Source organism: Rattus rattus, chromosome 14, assembly GCF_011064425.1.
Source record: "Rattus rattus isolate New Zealand chromosome 14, Rrattus_CSIRO_v1, whole genome shotgun sequence".
NCBI lineage: Eukaryota > Metazoa > Chordata > Mammalia > Rodentia > Muridae > Rattus > Rattus rattus.
The window spans coordinates 14,570,451-14,595,945 of NC_046167.1; the positions used below are offsets into that span (position 1 = coordinate 14,570,451).

The window sequence follows — 25,495 nt, forward strand, 5'->3', positions numbered from 1 at the left end:
GTTTGAATTACCTAAGATACAGTCCACAGACCACATGAAGCTCAAGAAGAAGGATGACTAAAGTTCAGATGTTTCAGACCTTCTTAGAAGGGGGAACAAAAATATTCATAAGAGGACATATAGAGACAAAGTTTGAAGCAGAGACTGAACGAATGGCCATTCAGAGCCTGCCCCACCTGGGGATCCAGTCCACATATATACAGCCACCAAACCCAGGCAATATTGCTGATACCAAGAAGTGCATGCTGACAGGAGCCTGATATATCTGTCTCCTGAAAGGCTCTGCCAAAGCATGATAAATACAGAGGCAAATGCTTGTAGCCAACCATTGAACTGAGAGTGGGGTCCCCATTGGAGGACTTAGAGAAAGGATTGAAGGAGCTGAAGGGGTTTGCAACCTCATAAGAACAATAATATCAACCAACCAGAGCTCCCAGGGACTAAACCACCATCCAAAGAGTACACATGGACAGACCCATGGCTCCAGCTGCATATGTAGCAGAGAATGGCCTTGTTGGGCCACAAAGGGAAAAGAAGCTCTTAGTCCTGCCAAGGCTGGACCCTCCAGTATAGGAGAATGTCAGGGCAGGCAGGTGGGAAGGGGTGGGTGAAAGGGGATAACATCTGAAATGTAAATAATAAATATCCTATGAAAAAGATTTAAGTAAAGTCCTGTGTAAGAGCAACACGTGCACTTAACCGCTCAGCTGAGTCTACAATCCTTACCTTGGAATTCTCTCCATTTGAATTGTCCATTTCAATTGAAGTGCTCAAAAGTCAGGAAACTAGATGTGACTCTAACAGGATGGGGAAAGAGAACTTAATGGATGGATGAAGAATAATGCAGATGATATAAAAATAGAGAGGGGGATACTACGGGTAAAATTTTAAATGAGAATGTGAAGAGAGAAGTTAGGAAGAAGGCTTAACTAAACTAATGATATATGGAAAAGCCATATATCTTTGGTGCTTCATAAATCACACTGCTTCATAAATCTTTTCCAAACACAATTAAGAAGTGACTTAAACAGAACACACACACACACACACACACACACACACACACACACACACACACACACACACACACACATATATATATATATATATATACATATATATGTGGATAATGGTCGTCAGAGACAACAAAGGTTATTAAATGCAAACCCCAGTATTAGATTTGATAATCATCTTTCTGTTATGTTGTTCATAAAGGCACCAGATGTCCCCAAATCTTTGAAGGGTATGGCCAATGCCCCTGCTTGTCCATCTGACCTACATACTGAGGCCCTATGGATGAAGGCATTTAAAAAGAAATGATATGCTATCACCTTCACTGGGTATCAGATTATGGTAGCTAACTACTCAGGTTGAAGATCTAAGTGTAGAATCACATGTCACCAAAGTGAGGATAAAATTAAATATCTAATGGAGGAAAGATTGGATTTGGTTGTATCTAGGATAAAATAAAAGTAAATAGATCTGAATAGAATGAAACCAAAGAACAGAAATATAAACAGCCATAGAAAAATATAAGCACATGCATGTAGACAGAGATGCACAAACATTAGTGCACACAGACCTCTAAAAACAGAAAGATCAAATGCCATAATATATAATCAGAAGACCTGTGTGAGGTAAGAAGAAGAAAAAAAAAGAAGAATGATCAGACAAAGCATCATGAGAAAATAAACCTCCAAAAAATACACTGGGTTCATTTCGAGTTGGTCATCCAATGCTGCACATGGGCCTGGTCTTAAGCTTGGGTTGCATAGACGCCAAGAATACCAGTTTTGTTTTGTTTTGTTTTTCCATTTGAAGATGGTATCAGTTGGTGACAGTTTCTAAGTTAAATGTGAGCTTCGGTTCATACCCACTCTCAGCACTGGGACCTGATCAGGCCCAGACATGTCCTGGCCTTGTGCATGCTGCCACAGTGTCTGTTAAGTCCACATACATCAGTCCTGCTATGGTCAGAACGCCTTCCTTCCTTGGTTCTGTCCATTTCCTCTGGCTCTTAACATCTTTCAGCATCCTCTTCCAGGTGGTTCTCCACCTCCCGAAGTAAGGGAATTAATTGAGCCATTTCATTTAGCACTGTCTGTTACATGTTAGCTCTCCCTCTCTGCATAGTGTCCAGATGCGGGTCCCCATATTTATTCCCATCTACTGCAGGAGGAATTATCTGACTGAGCAATGCACTGATCTAAGAATATAGCACAGTTCATTAAAAGTCATTCTGCTGCTACCTTTCTCTAGCAGAAGGGTATTCTTCAGTTTTCCACTATGTCTGTAGCCTGTGTAATCTCAGGTTCTTGGCCAGCATGGACGTCCAGAGATGGATTCTATCTTATTCAGAGGGCCTTAATCCAATCATATATCAGTTGGTTAGTCCCACACAGCTTTGTGCTCCATTGTAGTAGCACTTCTTGCATTTAGGTTACCATAGGAGTGGAAAAGTTTATAGTTCTGTCGGTATTTACCATTCTTTTGCTGGCACGCAGAATGCCAGTGTCATGCACTAGTCAGCGGTAAACGTGAAAGCTCTAGGCAGTCACTATCTCTAATTCTCCATGTCCAATACGTTGTACAGCTGCTGTCCTCAGTAATAGGCCCTTACCGCGAGTTTGTGGGGAATAAACAACCAATAGCCGTGGTGTCTTGGTTAGGGTTTTACTGCTCTGAAGAGACACCATGACCAAAGTCACTTTTTTGAAGACCAACATTTAATTGCCAATGACTTATAGTTTTAGAGGTTCAATTCGCAGTTATTTCACCAAGACCATCCCTCCTAATAATGTCACTTACCATGGGCCAAACATATTCAAACTACCACATTCTACTCTCTGGCCCCCATAGGCATGTTCAAACACATGGGTCTACAGCATAGTGCAAGATACATTTAGTCTAACTTCAAAAGTCTCATAGTCATCCAGAGTCTCAACAATGTTTAAAAGTCCCAAGATAAAAATCTCTTTTGAGATGCAAGCAATAGCTTAATTGTAATCCCCTATCAAATCAAAATCAAAAAGCAGATGACAGATTTCCACCATATCGTGGCACCGACTACTCATTACCATTCCTAAATATCATAATGAGGAAATACTGGACCGAAGCAAGACAAATTAGCTGGGCAAACTTCAAGCTCTGGATGTCTATGTCTGATGTCCAGCTCCTTTCAGTTTTGGTGCGTGCAATACATTTGTTTCACTCTCTGTTAGCAGCTTTCCTCAGCAGGTATCCCACAGCTCTGACAGCGTCAACCATTGTGGGGTCTCCAAAGCAACTTCAACTTCACAGCTTCTTCATCCCATGTCTGGGATTCACACATAATCTTCTGGTCTCCTCCAAAGGGCTTGGATCACTTCTCTAGCTCTGCCCTCTGTAGCACTCCAGACTCTGGTTGACTCCACTCCACTGCCGCTGCTATTCTTGGTGCTCATCCCATGGTACTGGCATCTTCAACATGGTTGGGTCTTTTGCTGTAACTAGGCTTCACCACCAGGCTCTTACAGGCTCTCTTCATTGTACAAGGCCTCTAGCATGACCCCTTCTGTCCTGGGCCACCAACTTCAACCAAGGCCATACCTTTACCAATAAATAGCCTTTCCTGATCTCTCACAGTGTCAAGTCTCAGTTGCTCTCCACGACCCCTTTATGCCTACAAAATCAATATCACCTGGGTGATTCCTACATTTTACCAATTCTGGCTGCAGCACACGGTACAATCTTGGCTATCTCTGGAACACAGATTTCTTTTGTTCTCTCTCTCTCAAAATCACTTCCCAGAAGAAGATTTCACCACAGTGACATTAGCCTACTCTTTTTATGGTTATGATTGTGATTATGATTATGATTATTATATTTACATTTCAGCTGTTGCCCCCTCCCAGTCCCACCTCCTACAATTCCTCATCCCATTCCTCCTCTCCCTTGCCTCAGAGAGGGTGCTTCCCCTCTCCCCCACCTCCAGATATGCCCCTTCCCTGTGGCCTCAAATTTCTCTAGGATTAGGCAAATCATCTCCCACTGAGACCAGACTAGGCAGTCCTCTGCTACATATTCACAATAGGGGGAAGGGGGGTGAGATCAGCCCTGTATGCTGACAGTTTGTTAGCTCAGTCTCTGGGAGCTCCCAGGGGTCTGGATTAGTAGCTTTTGCTCCAGCTTCTTACATCTAGAGAATTGAGCTTGACCCCACTGTTTATGAACTCCCTCTAGATCTGCCTCATGATGGTGAATTGAGGGACCATCTGAGATAAGTTCTTTATCTAATACCTAAATGTGCTGATACCTACACAAATACCATTAATGCACATTATGTTTCTGGAAATTATTTTAATGTTTGTATTGATTGTGAAATAAGTGAAATCACAACTAGAAGTAACTTGCTGTTGCTAAATTAGGGAAATTTAATTTAGTAAAACAAATTGGAAGAAATACATTTTATTAGGAAAGAAAAAATAATTTTTACTTCTTTGTGTTTACTTGAAAACTAGTTTAATACTCAGAGAAAAATGCTATCTTTATAGATTGTTTAAATGTCACATATGGCTGTAAAAGTAAGACTTTGAACATGATTTTTCCTCTTGCTCTTGTTACCTTTTGCTCTAGCTTCTTACGTCTAGAGAATTGAGCTTGACCCCACTGTTTATGAACTCCCTCTAGATCTGCCTCATGATGGTGAATTGAGGGACCATCTAGTTGAAGAAGCCTCTATGTCTGACACTTTATCTGGTATTAATCGATATTGGTAAGCTTATCACTAAAGGTTCCTGGATTCTTTGAACTGAAAAATCAAGTATGACATATCATGATCTTATGGCCTTATAATATATACAATGAATCAATAGAAGAGATAGTGGGAAATAGCCTTGAACACATTAGCACTGAGGCAAATTTCCTGAAAAGAATCATTGGCTCATGCTCTAAAAACAACTAACAAATGAGACCTCATGAAACTGAAAGTTTCTGTAAGTCAGAGGACACTGTCAATAGAACAAAGCAGCAACTTACAGAGTGGGAAAAGATCTTCACTAATGCTACAAGTGATAGAGAATTAATGTTCAAATAACCAAAGAGCTTAAGAAATTACACTCTTTCTTTTAAGTACTATTATTCTGAAATTCTGAAAAACTATACTGGACCTCTCAATGTACTACATATTATATTAGGATGTGTGGGAATGCTAAATTATTTATGGCCACAAGATCAGGATGTTTTCTTCTAGTACAAAATAAAAAGAATGGTAAATAGATGCAAGTGTCACAATTCCAATGCATTTAGACTTTACACAGAGTTGGGACCTCACAGTTTATGTTGTGAATGAAGTGAAAGACATCCTCTGGAAGAAGACATGGCCAGTGAGGCAGTGAGCCAGTTTAATTTTAAAAGGAAAAAGGAAATAACAACATACACACACACACACACACACACACACACACACACACACACCACACACAGGTCTACCAAGCTCAACATTTTTTTGCGTGTTTGTTGACTGATAACTTTATAAAAACAAGAGTTCTTTCCTGAGAAGTCCATTAAGGCCAGCCTGATGTTACCATTGCCCTCAATATCTTCTCATCCTTTGACACCAATGCCTTATGTCAGAAGCCTCAGTCTCTGAGACAGTGCTATTGAGATGATTTTTCTTTGGGAGACAATTTCTTTGGAAGTCAAGCAAAGTCTTTGCCCCTAAAGCAGTTTTGGGCAGTTCCTCTAAACTTTTAAACCTCAGCTTTCTTATCCATGAGGTGAAAGTGAGAATAATACCAATGAGACAAAGCCTGTAGGAGTAGCCTTGTGCTGGACACAGTAATTACTAGTTTCTTCTCTAGATTAGAGCTGCTGAGCAGATTGCAACTAACCAGTTCTGGTAAATTCTCTCCACATCAGTGCTCCACCCTGGTTTCCTGACAACAGAGCGTCCTTTGACTTTAACGGAGGTCCAGGGAGATCTCAGAAGCACACCTGGCAACTTCTCCCACTCAGCAGTTCTGTGTCACTCTGCCTTTGCATCTGCTGCACAGCCGAGGCAGTACGACTCTTGCTTCAGGATATGGTTTAAACATCCAGTCCTCTGAATCGCTTTCCTAATCTACCCTTTCTTCCCAAGTACATCTGTGTGTTTTCTCTGCTATATACTTATGAAGTATGCATTCCTCAAGCTTTGATAATCCCTATCTTATATTTTGTTCTTTCTACCATATCTCTCTGGCTACATTTAAATTGCTTTTATGTGTCTACTTGTAGGCACTCTATTTCATTATACAGCCATGTTTGTTGTATCTACCTGTGTGACTATGAGGGAGGAGTTCATACATATTTGAGTAGGTGAATACCCATCGATTAGATCAAGATAGTAAAGATTGAAAGCTCAGGGGGGAAAAAATGAGATTTTTAGTTGTGGACACAGTTCCACCCGAATTATGAAATGAATTAGAATTAATCGATTTGATTATCTGATAAACACACTACTTTAAAAAAAAAACACATATTGTTTTGTAGCAGAATCTTTCTGACATCCCAGACAAACATTGCACTCATACGTTTTCCTACTATCATTTTGAGCTCTGGGATTACTGATCGTTACTGACAAGCCCAGCCTGAATTAAACCAATAAATGATAAATAAGCTTTAAATCAAAATGAATCACTCAGAATGCCAATGTCTTGAATACATGAACTTTGCAAGCTTTAGGTACGAATCTAGTTTTGAATTTAACTTCCAGACTGAGTCGTTAAGTATGCCATGTATAAGTGTAGCACATGTAACATGCTACTAAGGTACAGGAACAGTAGTAACAGGTATTTGTATTGTAATGGACCAAATAGCTCATTTCAATAAATACATGAATAAGTATCTTTTTTTATCGATGAGATTTTTCTTCTATTACCACTGCCTCGTTAGGTTGTAATAATTTGTTACTCAGCTGAAGCCATCTCGTCGATGACAGATTAAGATATTTTATGTGTGAATGATTTTTAATGAAATAATTAAAAGTGTTATCTGGCTGTGCTTTTCTGCCTATCTTCCAGTAAAACTCTTCCTGTGAAACTTTCTCATAAATCTCTGTCCTTCAAATAAAATGGATTGGAATGTCAAAAACTGATGCCCTATTAATTAAATGAATAAAACAAGACATAATTTGAATTTAGCTTAATAAGCAAACCAAAGTGAAGGCAGCTGTGTCCAATTAGATTCTGATTTTCTGCAAAATGGAAAGGGAATAGGATGCAAGAAAGACTGCCCAAATTTGAGCAGTTTCCTGGTTCTGTTGCCATGGCTACCAGAAGTCTTTTTGATGCTTTCCTGGGTTGGCAAAGATATAGAATGTTTGGAATAGTTATACTAAACACTCTTATTCATTGAAATACTGCTGACATTTGACCACCAGCCTTCCATTTCTTTACAGAGTTAAAACATGGATGTAAAAGGGGAAAAATAAATTTAAATTAGCTTATGATCATAAGATCCATTTTCTATTATGAAACGTTGCCCAGGGAGGGTTCATCAATTTAAGAAAAACTAGGAGGGTAGCAACCTTCCCACCCATTCATATGCACTTCTATAAAGCTGGGTGGATCCCTCTTACTACAAACAGATCCATTTTGGAGGCTCTGTAATTATGCTGATTTGATAATGCCACAAGGTAGGGCTTTTGTCCTTCTTTTTTTAGATTTATCAAATTATTTTATTTATTTATTTATATTTCAAATGTTGACCCGCTTCCCAGATCCTCTCTCCTACAGTGCTTCATGATATAACCCTTCCTCTTTGCCTGTGAGAGGGTATTCCCCCCACCCCTAACCCCCTTACCTACCCATGCTCCTCACCCACCCACCCTCACGTCAACCCCCAGACCACAGTATTCCTCTTCCCTGGGGTATCAAGTCACTACAGGATTAGGCACATCCTCTCCCGCTGAGGTCGCACAAGGCAGTCTTCTGCTACATATGTGCTGGCAGCCACAGACCAGCCCATGCATGCTCTTTGGAGCTTCCAGGGGTCAGGGTTAGTTGATACTGCTGGGCTTCCTATGGGGTTGCCATCGCCTTCAGCTCCTTCCATCCTTACCTAACTGTTCTATCAGGGTCACCAACCTCAAGTCCAATGGCTGGCTGTAAATATATTATGCATGCATCTGTCAGCTGCTAGTGGAGCCTTTCAGAGGACAACCATGCTTAGTTCTTGTCTTTAATCACAACATGGCATCAGTAATAGTGTCAGGGTGTGATGCTGGCCCAATGGATGGATCCCAAGTTGAGCTGGTCACTGCATGGCCATTCCTTCAGTCTCTGCTACATTTTTGTCTCTGCATTTCTTTTAGAGAGGAAAAAATCTGGGTCAAAATTATTGAAGGTGGGTGGGTAGCTCTATCACTGGGGACCCTAACTGCTAGAGGTGGTCTTTCAGGTTCCATCTCCCCATTGTTAGGCATTTAGGCTAAGGTCATCCACGAGTCCTGGGAACCTCTCACATCCCAGGTCTCTGGGGCTTTCTAGAGTTTCCTCTTGGCTTCGGCATCCCTGCAGCTACATATTTCCATTCATTCTCCTGGCCCTCTGGGCCTCTCTACCATCTGCCCCCCATACCTGATCTTGTGCTGTTTTTCCCTTTCCCCTCTCCTCTCACACCCAGATCCCTCCTTCTCTCTGCCTCATGTGATGATTTTCTTCTCCCTGGAATTGAAACATCTTCACTTGGGCTTTCTTTGTTAAATGTCATATGGTCTGTGAATTGTATCCTAGGTATTCTTTAATTTTTTAGCTGATATCCACTTATCAGTGAGTACGTACCACTCATATCCTTTTCTGCTGTGTTATCTTGCTCAGGATGATATTTTCTAGTTTCATCTATTTCCTCCTCAAAATTTATGATGTCCTCATTTTTGATAGCTGAATAGTATTCCACTGTGGAAATGAACCACTTTTTTTTGTATCTATTTTCAGTTGAGGGATATTGGGTTGTTTCCAGCTCCTGCCCATTATGAATAAGGCTACTATGAACATAGTGGAACACATACCCTTGTGGTATGGTGGAATATTTTTTGGGTATGTGTCCAGGAGTGGTATAGCTGAGTCTTCAGGAAGAACTATTTCCAATTTTCAGAGGAACTACCAGATTGATTTTGAGTGGTCATACCAGTTTGCAATCCCACCAGCAATGGAAGAGTGTTCCTCTTCCTCCACGTTATTGCCAGTATGTGCAGTCATTAGAGTTTTTGTGGGATTTTGTCTTAAAGAAGCCCTTTCCCTACAGCAGTCTTTGATTTGATGTCTGAATCGAAGAAATATCTCTATAGAGAACAATTCAACTCACGATAACTGTAATAGTCTAAAGAGAGCTAACACAAGTTACAGAGACAATATAAAAAGTTCCACTTTAAAAATAACTGTGGCTCCTACATGTTATCCTTACTAGAAATTCTGAGATTTAGTAACATGTAGAGCTATTTTGGTAAATGTTCATTTTATTTCCTTGGAAGAAGGGATAAACTGAGAGCAGTACCCAAGCATTACAAATGCATGGCTTGAACTCAGCCTCTAGTATTTCTATCTATCTGTAGGTCTGGGCCTAGATGCTTCTAGCCTCTGTACAATCTAATGTTTTGCCAGTCTGGATATTGAAGGCTTCAGCTTCCAGCCTCCATTTGCTCATCTCAGCCAAGAATGTTTCAGCCTCCAAGACTAACTGCTGAATAAACTCACTTTCTAGCTCTTTCTGAACTCTGGCTTCTTCTGTCAAATCATTTGTTGATACCACCACTTTGTCTCGCTGTCAATTAAAAGACCTATCCAACATGGCTGCTTCCATCTATATTCCAACACTCTTAGTCAAAATTTGTATTCCTGCACAAAAATTATGACCAAGAAGCAAGTTGGATAAGAGAGGGTTTACTCAGCTTACATTTCCATTTTACTGTTCACCACCAAAGGAAGTCAGAACAGGAAATCACTCGGCAGGATCCTGGAGGCAGGAGCTGATGCCGAGGCCATGGAGGGGTGCTGCTTACTGGCTTGCTTCCCCTGGCTTGCTCAGCTTGATTTCTATAGAACCCAAAACTATCAGCCCAGGGATGGCACCACCCACAATGGGCTGGGCCCTCCCCCTTGATCACTAATTGAGAGAATGCCTTACAGCTGGATCTCATGGAAGCATTTCCTCAAGGGAAGCTCCTTTCTCTGTATCACTAGCTTTTCTCAAGGTACACATAAAACCAGCCAACACAACCAACCCCTTGTCAACTTGATAGACAAATACATCACTATTAAGGCACAACCCTTACTTTAATATTCATTCCCAGAAAGAAATAACTTTAAAAGTCCCACAGTCTTTACAAATTCTCACGTTAAAATTTCAATCCCCTTAAAATATCTAATCTCTTCAAATTCAAAGTCCTTTCACAATTCAAAGTCTCTCAACTGTGGGCCCCACTGAAATACTTTTTTACTTCAAGAGGGAAAAATATCAGGGCACAACTGCAATCCAAAGCAAAATCAAACTCTAATCATCCAAGGTCTGAGATCTACTCCCAATATTCTGGGCTCCTCCAAGGGCTTGGGTCACTTCTCTAGCTCTGCCCTTTGTATCACACACCTTTTCTTCCAGATTCCAGCTGCCTGTTCTCCGCTGCTGCTGCTGCTGCTGCTGCTGCTGCTGCTCTTGGTGGTTACCTCACGGTGCTGGTATCTCCAAAACACTGCTGTCTTCCACTGCAACTAGCCTCTCATAGGCTCTCTTCATGGTCCCAAACCTCAAATCTTTTGCATGACCCCTTCAGACCTGGGCCATCAATTGCAACTGAGGCCGAACCTTCACCAATGGTCTTCCATGGTCTCTCATGGTGTATAGCCTCAGCTGCTCTTCATGACCCCTTTATGCCTTCAAAACCAGTACCACCTGGGTGAGTCTTACAAATCAGCAAGAGCAGCTGTAGCAAGAGTTACAACTTTGGCTCTCTCTAGAACACAGGCTCTTTTGCTTTCAGAAAACACTTCCCAGAAGATTTCACCTCAACGATGCTGATCTCTTCTTAATCATCACTAACTTCTTAGTTCCAGCTAACAAGCATCAATAGTCCCAGTAATGGGACTTTAGTAGTTCTGGTATCTTGTTAATAACAGCTGATTCCTCAGCCCCAGCTAATCAAAACCACAGAATCTTTATGATCAAAACAGCATCGGGCCTGATAAGAGTCTTTAATCTTCCGTCTGAACTTTCACAAGCCAGGCCTTCATCATCTGCACTGTTCTCAACATTATCTTCCAAGCTCCTACAGAACACACCACAGAGCTCTTCACTCCAATGACTCTTCTAGCCTAAAGTTCCAAATTCCTTTCACAGTCTTCCCCCCAAAATGGTCAGGTTGTCACAGAAATACCCCACTATGCTGGTAGCAATTTGTCTTAATCAAGGTTTGTATTCCTACCCAAAACATCATGACCAAGAAGCAAGTTGGGGAGGAAAGGGTTTACTCAGCTTGAATTTCCTCATTGCTGTTCATCACCAAAGGAAGTCAGGACTGGAACACACAAAGAGCAGGAACCCTGGAGGCAGGAGCTAACTTAGAGGCCATGGAGGGATGCTGCTTACTGGCTTGCTTCCCCTGACTTGCTCAGCTTGCTTTCTTATAGAACCCAGAACTACCAGCACAGGAATGGCACCACCCACAATGGGCTGAGCTCTCCCCCTTGATCAGTAGTTGAGAAAATGCCTTACAGCTAGATCTCATGGAGTCATTTCCTCAAAGGAAGCTCCTTTCTCTGTGTTAGCTCTAGTTTGTCTCAAGTTGACACATACAATGAACCAGTACCACAGCATTACCTTTATTGTTGAGGATTTAATGTGTGTACTAAGGGCATGTCTATACTTCATCCAGATCATACTGTAATCGAGAGTGTCTGCATTTGGCATGATCAGAAATTTGGATGTGCTCCCTTGCCAGAGTAGCCATGTTGCTGGATTCCTCTACATATTTAGTGACAGTAACTTTTGTGGAATATTCTCTCATGAGCATAAAAAGGTTATGATTATTCTGAGAACACATGGGAGCATCTTATGTTCTCAGCGAATAGGTACCAGTGAAACCTCCAGATTGTCATTAGTTTTCATAAAGTATGGATCCTTTCTTTTAAAATAGAAGGATAAATATCAATGTAAGAAAAGCTCAGAGTTTGCGTGAGGTAGAGCTGTTACTTTTGGATGAAGGATTTAGTTACATTGCTCTGAATCTTTTTCTGTTTCACAGTCTCCTTTGTGACTTTTTCTGCTTTGATTTAAATCAATGATATTTTGGCCTCAAGATCAACTTTCTGTTCACCCACAAACAAAAGAATCATGAATGATCTTTTTTACTATTAGGTTAGAAATATTTTCCACTCTTCTAGGGACTTCAAAGCCGAAAGACAATTCTCTTATTTCTCTCACTGACAATCTTAATTAACTGCCATCCTTGAACTATAGTCCAGTTCTTACTGGTAGGTTTAGGCCTCATTTTCAGTGGATGTAGGTATTATGCAATTTAATTTGGTTTTCCTATTGAAATGAACACAACCATAACTATTCCTTGCCCATTAGAAAATAGAAAATCAGCTCCAGAGAGGAAGTAATGAACTCCAATTAAATCTTATGTTTGAGATTTCAGAAAATCAATATAGTCCCTAAAAATAATGATGGCTAATGCCTTCATATGTCTAATGTCATAAAATACATGAGAAACTATTTTGGTTAAAATACACTGCCAGACACCAAAAGCTGAAGATTGATTGATGTTAAAACACCATTTCAATTTCAAAAAATGAAAACTCGTTTGGTTTCTATTGATCTTCTGATTATTTTCCCATAGCTTGAAGGATGACTCTTGTCAGATTTCAGGAAACACCATTGTTTTGAAGAGACAGAAAGTCTTTTCAGAACTGGAATTCAATGGACACTTGTCATGCTCCTTCCTGGCTGACAAGATAGATAGTGTTTCTCTAAACTAGCATCTCTTCACTAGCATAGGAATAAGAAGAGAATTGTGCTTACACACACACACACATATATGATATATATCTTATATAATGTAATATATATAGATATAGATACAGATACAGATACAGATATACATATAGATATAGATATTCTAAAGCTTCCAAAAGGTTCCTTTGTGGTTTGATGTTTTAAGAAAAGAATGTAGTAGAATGATGCCTTTTTTGATATCAAGATCTCAAATGGATTGTGTACAAGTAATTTAGTATAAAGGAAAATGGTAATAAATATACTTCTGAACTATATGAAGTTTTAATGTGATCTAATGCAAAGAGGCATAGTTAATCTTTAAAGTAATTATCCTTAGTTCATTTTACACATTTTATATATTTAAGATCTATAATATTTCACAGTCAATCACCCCAAATCTTAAGACTCAATGCATGATATTAGTGAATTAATATCAATCTCTTTTATGCAAGACAGCTCAGATCCTTATAGAAGTTGGGGGATCTGGAGAGGTAGATATTGGCAAAGTTCCAGAGGCTCTTCTGTACTTTCGATCCTTTTTCTTTAACATTTTAAGCTTTGTATTTTATTTTGGTGTATGTGTGTGTGCATATGGCATGAATATAAAGCTGTCCACAGACGCCAGAAGGTGTCCAGGCTCTAAAGCTAAGGTCACAGGCAGTTGTGAGTTACCTGACTTGGGTCCAGGGACTGGAGTTCTCTAGAAGAGCAGTTCTCTTACAGTTGAGTCAACCATGATGGCTTCTTAGATTGTCTCACTTAACTCAGGTCATTGTACTCCTAAGATATATTCATCCTCTAGTTGTATATAATATGGTCAATTCAATATATGCTTTATGTTTAAATTTTTTTCTGGTTGCTTCTACTTCAGCATTATGTTTAATTTGTCATTTAGATGAGTTTTATTTTGTTTTTTAAATATTATTATATAGTGCTTACATACTTAATTATTCATTTCCCCTCTGTAATTTAAGCACATTGAGGATAAAATAATAATTAATTTACATGCTATTAAGAACTCACTGCTGTTAATAGTATGGTATGTTGTAAATTTGTAGCCAGCTTTTCTAGTTTTTTTCTGACTTTTAAGGAAATCATAACTGAACTTTCACAGTATGTTGATTTTTCCTATGAAATTTCATACTGCCATAATAATCAATTGTATTCTAGGTTGTAAGCTATATATATATCTACAGCTATATGTATCCATTATGACCTGAAAACATCCCGAGTTACATTCTTCCAGAAAAAAAAATTAGCAAAAATCAATTGGTAATGCAAAACTAAAGGATGGGAAAGTTATATCAAAACCCATGAATTATTCAATTGCTAGCCATGGACAACATACATATTACCTTTAATATTTCAGTGTCTATGAGAGGTCAGTTTTAATATCAGTTTTGAAGAGAATGGAGAAAACATTTCAGAGGCTGCTGTGACGATCTTGCCACGTTACTGGGATATTCAATGAAATCTCCTCTGTAGTCAATTTCCTAACCCAGGACATAGCAGCCTCTTTAAACATTTAGTTATTAAAAAATTTTGAGGCAAATTCAACTTCCATGTAGTTACCTCCCTAATACATAAAACAAAAATAATAACAAGTAGATGTGTTAAAGGAACAGTGTCAGACCCTTAGGTTAAATATTTTAAAGGTATTGATTCACAACGCAGAGGAACGAAGTTTCATCATAAATGTATGGCAGTCTTTGAATTGCCTGTAAAATATTATCATACTTAGATGTTAGTTATAGACATCAATATTTAGTAAACTGTACACCTCAGGAGAAAATGCTTAAATGCTTTTAAGAAAAACAGGATCTGAATACAAAATTATCTTAAATGAAGGAGGTATATGAAGATGCCATAAGTTGAAGGACTTCACTTTGCTTGGTTGGTTAAGTTGCTGCCAGAAACAAAATCCCCATTACTAAAGGTAGGATATATCTTTATGTGCTATTAACCACGGAGATTTAAATGTCCTCAAAGCAATGCAAACACTTGCTATTCCATTTTGCTGCCTGATAGATTTAGATGATAAGACATTATTGCTAAAGACAATCAAACCTCAGATGTATGAAATAGAAAAAATTAATCAGGAATTTAACTAGAAGCTTTCTCCTCACTGACTGACAATCATAGCTCTAAAAGGTGCTATGCATGCTACTGGTGAAGAATAATCTTAACTGGCTTTACCTAGATGTGAGTTCTATAATCACATGTGACAAACAGTTAGGCAAGCATTATCTTCACAGTTGAGCAATAGTGGTATTACTGGTAAGGGGGAAAGAAACTAATCTATGACTGAGTTGGAGACCTCCTCCCCAGGAGGACACCATGTTGGTCCTAGATAAAATGCATGGAGAAGAAAGAGATCATAGACCAAATTGGGGTGAACTGAAAACTGTTTTTTCTGCCTTTGTTTTGTTATGCTTCAGCAAACTGGGATACAATAATCCTGCCTTTTTAATATCTACATTTTACCTGCCTACTCTTGATAAAGAAGACTCATTTTTTAGTGAAAGTTGAATCCAGAACTGAGAGTGGAACAGTGGGTGAAAGAAATGAGAAATGAGTACTCAAGTCACAGACAAAGCATGCATGCCATCTTCTTTAAGGCTCACAAAACATCATTTAAAAAGGAGACAGGAGATGGGAAGAATTTTAAAGACAAAAGAAAGGCAGGAGGACTGAACTGCCATCTCCTGGGATAGACATAGCTCTCTCATCCACAATCATAGAGAATGCATGTACTTGTAATGAGTCTTAACTCAAATGGGCTAGCCAACTGTTGGCATGGATGAAGGACAGGCTGCGGGAAGCATCCCTATGTTGTTGAACTATTCGATAATGATAGGTTCAGGGAGAAAAAATGTTCACCTTCAAGGTGTACCTGTTGTTGATCTCACTAGGCTCCAGTGTGTAGTTCTATCCCACAGTCATATAGAAAGCTTTAGTAGAATAAATGGGTCCGTGAAAGGGACTCTTGGTGAAGAGAGGAATTTGAGACGGATGATAAGAAGAGATCAAAAGAGAAGATGTGTGTCACAGTAATCATAAACATTGTATAAATGTTATAAATTTTTCAAATGAAAGTAATTTTAAAGAGAAAAATTTTAGTGCCTATAAAATTTTAAATAACCAGGTTCATATACTTTTAAGGTCCTCACAGATTTTGTTTTATAGTTCTATAATCTTAGAAACTATAGATTCATTATTTCATTCTGGAACTCTCATATTTTATTACAGCTATAATGACATGAATGTCTCTTTAACTCTTAGCAAAAAAAGCTAAGCTAATGAACATGCAATCTAGTTCGTGTTTGAAATGTCACAGGGCATATAGACATGCCTATATTAAGGAGAGTGGATCCAGATAGGGGCAGAAGTGAGAGACCAGGAGTAGAGGGAGGAGAAACATTAATGAGGCTACATTATGTGAAAAGAACAGATCAATTTTTCAATAAAAAGAAAAAACAAAGAAATATTTATAAAGTACCTACATTTAATGCAAATTTGAAAAATCCCTTTCAGAAAGCCCTATCATTTTTTACACAATCCTACAACTGAGTATGCTTATATCTTATCTGAAACATACTTGAATATATATACACTCATGTTACATAAATTTGTATACAATATAAATGCATGATTTCATGTGTTATTATATGTCATTATAAAGATATTTTTCACTTTAAAATGTGAAGGGAAAACAGCTATTTTTGACTTGTCCCTTAACATTTTAATGTTATATTGTAATTCCACAGATAGACTCTATCACAATAGTTTATTATAGCTACAAGTATACATGAGGATATTCAATTTGAATTCAGCATCTCTGTTCTGGTTATGATAACATAGGAGGTCAGATTTAATCTCTCACATTACAAAACAGGAAACCTGAAGAAACTACACAAATTAACCTTTTTATAAATGGAGAAATATGTCAGAAATATGTACACACATTTTATATATATATATTATATCCAATGCACATGCAGTTTATTGGAGAATTATATATATGAATATGTATGAATATATATATTCTTTTGAGTTCATTTGGAGTTGCTTATAAATGATTTCAAGGCTTATCAGTGGGGTGTTTTGGCTAACCAATTAGGAGTTTCATTCTTTGGTAATACTAATTCTTCCTCTCCTAGATGTCATCTGTTGCCTATAGTCCTTTGTCTAGGGACAGGATCCTTCGAGTGTTCCATGGCTATTGCTGGCATCGTTCAGGTCCTGTTTAGGTAGCCATGTTGTAGTTGTATCATGGGTGTAGCTTCTCTGTTGTTTCTAGGAGACATAGCCCACTTCCTTGTCCTTGAGCCATTACAATCTTTCTGTGCCCTCTTCCAAATGTTCCTTGAGCCTTGGTGTTAGCCTTGTGTTATCCATGCATGCACTGCGGCTGGGCACATCACGATCAGTGTGTTGTCTTCATTTTGAGCAGTTGTTGTGGTCTGTAATGTTCTCTGTCTGCTACAAAGAGAACAAAGAGCTTCTTTGACGAAGTGTAGGAGCTACTCTTACCTGTGGATTTCGGATTCATATTTAGAATGTAGCTCTTTGAAATTACACTGAGCTATGGGAATTTGGAATCATGGTGTCCTAGGAATTACAATGAACATCAGGTCAGATAGTTTTATATAAATATTAATTTAATTCTAAGAGAATATGGAACCAAGAAGATTTAGTGTTTAAGAACACTTGCAGAGTACCTAGGTTATGTTCCCAGGAAGCAAATAACAGCGCATAATCGTAGGTCACTGACAAGCTGTTTGGTCCTCCTCAGGCGTCTTTCATATCTCTGGTGCACATCCAAGCAAAACACTCGTACATATTGAAATCATTCTTTTAAACTGTAAATATGTAGAAACTCTAATACAAATTAACTCTATTTGTCTCTGAAATTTATTTTATTTATGTTATATATTTCATCCCTATTTAACATGATTAGACTGATACTGTCTGTTAACTTTTTTTCGGAGCTGGGGACTGAACCCAGGGCCTTGTGCTTGCTAGGCAAGTGCTCTACCACTGAGCTAAATCCCCAACCCCGTCTGTTATCTTTTAATGCAATCATATTTTTAAGCTGCCTGGAAGAATATAAAAACAGATTCACCATGCCCTTCAAACTTTCAGCATAATTACCTTTCTGTTTGTTTCCTTCTGCATTGGAAGAACCATTTGTACGGTTTACTTCCACACAAGAGGACTTTCTCATGTTTGGCAAGGACAGACTAACTCAGTCCTTAGCTCTGTCTGTCATTGGTTTTGCCTTCATATTTAGAGTGTAATTCTAAGTAGGAATTGCCACTTTGAAATATTTTTCTTTCAAAACTTCGTAACGCCCCACTATTTTTAGGGTTCCCTTTTCCCCTTCAAGATGGCACATTTTACCGATTATAATTAAGTGGTTTACTTACGTACAGTACGTTGGCATTCTTTTGCAGTTTTAGAGGATTTTCTAGTGAGTTTCACTTTAGCTAAAATTGTTTATATTTTGAGAACTATTAGTAAATAAATAGATAATAGGTAATAAATATTGCAAATTATATTTCTTAATTTAAAATTATGTAATATTTAAATAAGTAGTATGAAATATATTTATTTGTTATATACCTGTTCTTTTGCTATTTGAAAAGAGGAAATACTATATCTATCTGAAACAGTTCAACTTAATGTGCACTTTTAAGTGCTCAAATTTCTATTTAATAATTTCCAATTTATTGAACAAAAATATTGAATGGGCTTAAAAAGCATTCATTGTGTAATTTCATATAAGCTAAACAATTTATCTTATGTCATGCTTTTTAAAATGTATCTTTTTCATATCAAATGCAAGCAACATTAGTTCACTTAGAAATTTCTATCCAGAACATAAATTTTAAAGATTTAAAAACATTTCAAAAAAATCCATACAAACAGTACCTAAAACACAAGCCTGGATTTTTCTCAGCACTAACTGACATTAAGTTTAATATTTGCTGTTTCGTGTCATTGTTACAAATCTCTGCCATGTTTGCCTGAAGCCATACATAAAATGCTTAATTAATAAAAATTCCGTAGCATTGCAATTTGAGGGGAATAAAAACAGCAAGAGACTGTGTGATAGAGGGATTTTTTTTTCCTCCATTAGATTTCAGTTTCATTCTAGCCATTTTTTTTTAAATTGAGAACTGCTAGGCCTTAGGTTGACACCTGATTCTGAGTATTAATTACACTCTGAGTCTGTCTCCTGGCTAATTACTGGAAGACTAAGCCAATAGAACACAGTCAACGTAACGAGTGTAACATTGGAGTCATCTAGCTTTTCCTAGATTTTTTGTTGGTGCTTAGATGCCTGTTTGTCCTTCCTGGTAAGGAGGGATGATATCCAATACATAGATACCCTGGGATTATTCCAGTAGAGCAGAACTAAGAAGCTACAAAAGACTTCACTTTTATACTTAAACTCTTATATGATTGGAAAGCAGACATCGGTCTCAAATGCCTTGACTATGGAACAATCACAAGGGCAGAGTGTCAGTCAGCCAATGCTACACTGGAAATCCTGACAGAAATCCATTCTCTTTTAAATTAGTATTCTTTTACATCTGCTCTTAGTCTAATCCTACACATAAAGCAATTAATGTTAGACCTGCTCAGTCAAATCTGCCTTTTTTTTCTACCCATTTTAAATCTTGAGTTGTTCATAGACAGAGATCTTTTGAATATAGTTTTAAAACTGCTACTTTAAAATAACATTATAGATATTAGCTCTCTATCAGATGTAGGAGTTAGACCCCTCCCCCCAAAAAAACCCAAACAAACCAATTAAAAAATGGGGTACAGAGCTAAACGGAGAATTCTCAACAGAGGAATCTCCAATTTAAAGGCTGAGAAGCACTTAAAGAAATGGTCAACATTCTTAATCATCAGGGAAATGTAAATCGAAATGACCTTACACCAATCAGAATGGCTAAGATAAACTCAAGCGGGAGTGAATTTAAATAGGCAGCAGTGGGGATGCGGGGGTACCTCTAGAAAAATCCCAGAGACCTGGGATGTGAGAGGCTACCAGAACTGAGTGAATGGCATTAGCCAAATGCCTTACGTCAAGAGATAGAACCGGAAGAGTAGATAGACATGGCCCCCAATTTAGGCAGGGGGGCACCCACCAGTCTTCAAACATTTTAACCCATAATTGTTCCCATCTAAAGGAAATGCAGGGAATAAAATGGAGCAAAGACTGAAAGAAAGGCCACTCAGTTACCGGCCCAACTTGGGATCCAGCCCAGGAGCAGTCACCAAACCCTGACACTATTACTGAGGCCATATTGTGCTTACAGACAGGAGCCTGGCAAGGCCATCTTCTGAGAGGTTCTACCAGCAACTGACTGAGACTAATGCGGATACAGCCAACCCTTGGATTGAGGTCTGGGACAAATAGGGAAGAGTTAAAGGAAGCACTGGAGGAGCTGAAGGGGACTGGAACCCATAGGGAGAACAGTGTCAACTAACAGGGACACCTCAGAGCTCCCAGAGACTTAGACAAAACCCAAGGAGTATACGTGGGCTGGTCCTTGCCCCCAGGTATTTGTGTAGCAGACGACTACCTTTTATGGCCTCAATGGGGGGAGGATACACTTAGTTTTGTGGAAACTTGATGCCCCAGAGAGGAGAGATGCTGGTGGGGACGAAGTGGTGCTGGGTAGGCAGGTTGGGGAGCACCGTCTGGGGATCCGGGCTGGGGGAAGGGGTGAAGAATTAGGGGAGGGGGAACGGGGAAGGGGGGCAAGTTTTGGAGTCTAAATAAATAAAATAATTTAATAGAAAAAAATAAAGTAACATTTTATATCTTACATATTTTTGTTTACATGATTTCTTTCGACCCACACATACAAGCAAGCATGAATTTTAAAATCTAAGTCATAGTAAGGGAATGATGGAGAGTAATATCTACAAGCAAGGAATTAGTGCCTCAGAGATTCCATTGTCAAGATTATATGTTCCTAAATTTCCACAAATCACATGACATATGCGTTTTATGTTTGTTGGATGTATTTGGAAACCTTTGATTGAAAAAGCTGCTGGTGGGCAACTCTTCTCAAATAACTATTTTCAAAGTGTGCCTGGCTATACCCAGCTCTCCAGATTGCGTTATTCTCTAAAGTAGCACAGAAGTCACTTCCAGAAGCTGGCTTCCCAAGCTCTAGCAATGGTCAAGCTTCCACTTAGGCAGGAAAGAAAATTGATGGAGAAAATTTTTGGTTTTTTGTTTCTATACATAATAGAAATGGTTCTGCAGTAAATAGAAGCATCAGTCAGTCAATCAAAAACAAACAAGCAAACAAACAAACAAAAAAAACCCCTCACTGTTACATGCCCTGAAGAAAATTCTCCCCTCCCCCAAATCTTTGCTTCCAGATATCATCCTGCTCCATTTTTTTTCAGGGCCTCAAGGATGGTACTGGCCATAATATTAATAGCTGCCTGAACATAGACGCTTCCCTGATGCATATGACTTTAATCTAGGCTTTGTACATATAGCCTTAAACCACTTTTAATTTAAAAAAAATCTAAGCTTGTGTTTATAAATATCAGAACCCCAGCCCAAATCCAAAGTTACCAACTTCAAAACACTTCTTTTCACCACATGCAAGGAAATCATCTTATCGTATCTAGTATATGATTTCAACCCATACCAGGCTCTTGCCAGTATTGCTAATTCATGAAAGTCTTCATCAATACAAAGCAAGACCTCAACAGAGAGTGTAGGGCTAATAAAGTCTTAAGGCTTTCATGACAGCTTTGTTTAAACTATGAATCACCTAACGATTCTATTAGAGCTGGTCCAGCTACATTCAAAGGAAAAAAAAATCCCATCAGGTTTGACTGACATAGTGGCAATCTATACAATCTGCCTTGAAAAAAATCAGGACAGGGAATCAATAGGACTTGGGTTAGGAATAGAACCTTTCAAGCTAAATAACCCGAAGTAAGATTATTACAATCTACCTGCTGTGTAAAAGTGGTCTGACATAGGCATGGGAGCTAAATCATACCAGCCTTTCTTTGTCTGAGAATTTTCAGAGACTTTGTTTTTAGTTATAACTTGATTCAAATACATGGGTCCTTTAAATGGAGAAAATGCTAGATTTAGAAAAGTTTGCTCTACTTCCAGGATAGTACATTCCAGATGGGCAAAAGCTTTGTCCAGATGGCACAATATGTGTTTTATATATTTTGGCATATGTGAAAAAATTTACTTGTTAACAAATTAAGTACAGAAAATAATTTCCAAATGTCACTGTAAGACAAAGCAAGTTATAATTGAGCTATTTTTTTTAAGTTGGCAGAATGAAGAAAGGAGGGGAAAGAGAAAAGGACAGAGAGAGGAGAAAGAGGGAAGAAATGAGAGGGGTCTGTGGAGAGCTATCTGGGACAACAATTTATGCTAGCATAGGTAAAAGAATTAGTTATGTTAAAATTTTTCCCTTACTCTATTAGGAAGTGTCTAAATATGTTTCACCTTCCTTCCTTCCTTCCTTCCTTCCTTCCTTCCTTCCTTCCTTCCTTCCTTCCTTCCCTCCCTCCCTCCCTCTTTTCCTTCTTTCTCTTTCTTTCCTTCTTTTTCTTTCTTTCAGTCCTTCTTTCTCTCCCTTTTTGAAAAACGACATAGCAAACCTGCAAGCTCAAACTCATACATGAATTGTAGCAGAGTCCTGAATATAGAAGAGATATTCAAATTTCCACAAGGACAGCGAGGTTTCCTTGTGGTTTCTTTTTTAAGTTTAATATTCTGGTTGCAAACCCATGTTGAATTATCTGGATTATGCCATCAAGCAATTGTCTCAAATATATGTGATTAAAGACATTTAACAGTCTTTTGTAGGCCCTGAGACATAATTGGCTTAAAATATTAAAATAGAGCGAGGTTGATAAAGTAACCATTCTCGTGGAGTTTAAGTTGTCATAAGTGCAAGACTAATGGCTATTATTTTATGTCCCTTTAAATATCAACTTTCTCCTCTCTCAGCTTTCTTACTTAACTACAGATAATTTCATGATTTTCTGAGTCCTAGCATGTCTCAGACCTTTGTTGGTTCTACAAAAACAGACATATTTGTTGTTGATTATGTGTTGTTGTTTCTATCTCTAAAACATTCACCACTAATACCATGTTGCTATGCCATGAATTTGCATTTCAGAGTATACTAAGTTTTCATGAATTCTTATATACAAGACACTCTTCATTAGCTTTGCGTAAACAATGTTTATGCTTCCTAACCAGCAAGATGAGGTCCCTCTTATTACTTCCCCTGCTTGCAAGAAATCATCACTGTCAGAGCCTCAGAATTCTTCATGCACAGAAACGTCCAATGATTTTAATTAGCATTGAACTGATGTCATTTGGTGTGAGGTATCTTTTCCTGTCAATATTTGCTATCTGAATACGCAAAAACAGTCATTGCAATACTGTATTGCTGAAAGCTGCATAAATATTGTCAAGGACTTAAGAAACTTTTATTGCAAAGGATTAAATTTCTAAACTTAAATTATGTAAACTGCAAGAAACCTAATTTTCTACCTACAGTGCCTTAAGGCAGAGTGTATCCATATTCAAATATTCAATGACTTCAAAAGTAAACAAATATCTTTTACTTTTTCTCTTTTTCCAAGACTGATGTTTGATTTTGTCTTTCTCTAACCATCTCTCGAGAGCTTATGTGGAAATTCTCGCAGGAGGGAGTAGTTATTCCTATACCATTAGTCGAAGAACCATTATCAGGAAAGGTCTTCATTGCAATCTATGAAGGACATCTGTTGGGGCAGTGATGGCAAGAACACTCCAGTCACCTTGCCAGCCAAAGCAGTTGAATCAACCCAGCCATCAATAGTATGAAAGATATTCTAGTTAGTCACCCTTATATCTAAATGTTTTCTTACGTATGTCGTGGGAATGGAATCCAGAAATGTATGCGTGCACCCATGCCCTGGTCTACCTCTTCAGCATTAATCTCTAAACTGGAAAGCATTGTTCAAAGTTCAAGGTGCTAGATGCAAATACATCATTTATAGGGAAGGAGGAGGAGGAGGAAAGAAATAGCTAAAAAAGAAAATAAAGAATGAAAGACTAAAAAATTTCTCCTCTTCCCTCCTTTTTATTTTTCTGTATTTTCTCCTCTCTCACCTTTCTTCCTCTCCCCTCTCCTCTCTTCTCCACATCTCTCCTTTTCCTTTCCTATAAGTTTCTTTTAATTGGTGAGGTTCCTTCCCCAAGACCAATCAAATATCACTAATGGCATCCTGCCAGACCAAACCATATTCCATTACTCACCATTCCAAGAGAGAATGTGGTCATCAGGCTAGAATCATTGATGAAGCAGATGTCTCCAGGAAATCCAGTTTGAAGAAGGGAAGAGTTAGGCATGGATGTTGAGGAGGAAATTGGTGTAGGACACAGAGTCCCTCTGCCACATTGAGCAAACATGCACCATCTAAAAAGAGTAGCAACCAAATTTCTAACAGGAAACAGCACCATAGATGCTTTCGTTATGTAAGTAGTTAGTTCTTATATCTCAAAACAATTTACTAAAATTGGAAAATTATCCAGAGTATAACAGGTTCTCAACCTTAGCGGAAATGACACCATGTTGGAGGCACTATTTTGACCTTAAATGCTAGCTCTTAGGCCCTAACACCTTCCAACATAGGAACAATGACATAATACATCAAAGACCCAGCCCATAGTCCCAGGATCCAGGAACATTCCTAAATGTGATAACCTTGCTGTGGGGTTTCTGTTCTTCTACTTCTGTCTGCTTTTGCTAATTGAAATTGTGAGCCAGGGTGTTATTTTTGTGCATAAAATACAAAGCAAGCAAACAAACAAAACACTGTGATGTTTGAGGCTTTATGGTTTGTGCAAGTTACCCCATGTCGCCTCCATTAACAAGAGAAAAAAGTTATTCATTTTTACTTAAAAGTGCCCATGCAGTGTTCTCTAGATCGCATACTACCAACAAGAAAAACTGAATAGTTAGGATGACAGAAAAGTAAGACAATTTCTAACTGAACAAATTGAGAGTCCCAACTGTTGTTTATGGCTGTCACAACTTCCCTCTCTCTCTTCTTAAATAATTAGGAGATATCTGTATCTACTTCAGTCTAGCACACATGAGGAAAAAAAAAAACCCTGATATTGCAAGCCTCGAGTTTTATGCTTCACAATTAACTTTTAGCTTGTCCATCACCTCAAGTTCCTTAATTTTCTCATTTTCCAAAAGCTAACTGTATTGTCATCTGGGGAATACTTTGACACTTCTATGGTTTCCCGAAATAAAATTTAACATGAGTAGGAATATTCATTGGATGTATGTTACAATAAAAGCTTAATTGGGCACAGATCTGATGTTTTTCCTCTTAGGACACAAAAGCAAGAGCTTACATCTAACGGATCTGCAGAAAGCTGAAGAAAACACAGCTAAGGATGCTCTCATAA

The 25,495-nt window shown here is 38.4% G+C and overlaps 1 long non-coding RNA gene across 1 annotated transcript in view; it reads right to left on the reverse strand.

The window, feature by feature from the left end:
• Positions 1 to 25,108, reverse strand: part of LOC116884063 — a 110,159-nt gene extending 85,051 nt beyond the window's left edge. The window contains exon 1 of the long non-coding RNA XR_004385813.1: positions 24,332 to 25,108. This is a non-coding gene — a long non-coding RNA (uncharacterized LOC116884063). The remainder of the gene's footprint in view (positions 1 to 24,331) is intronic.
• Between the last annotated feature and the right edge of the window lie 387 nt (positions 25,109 to 25,495).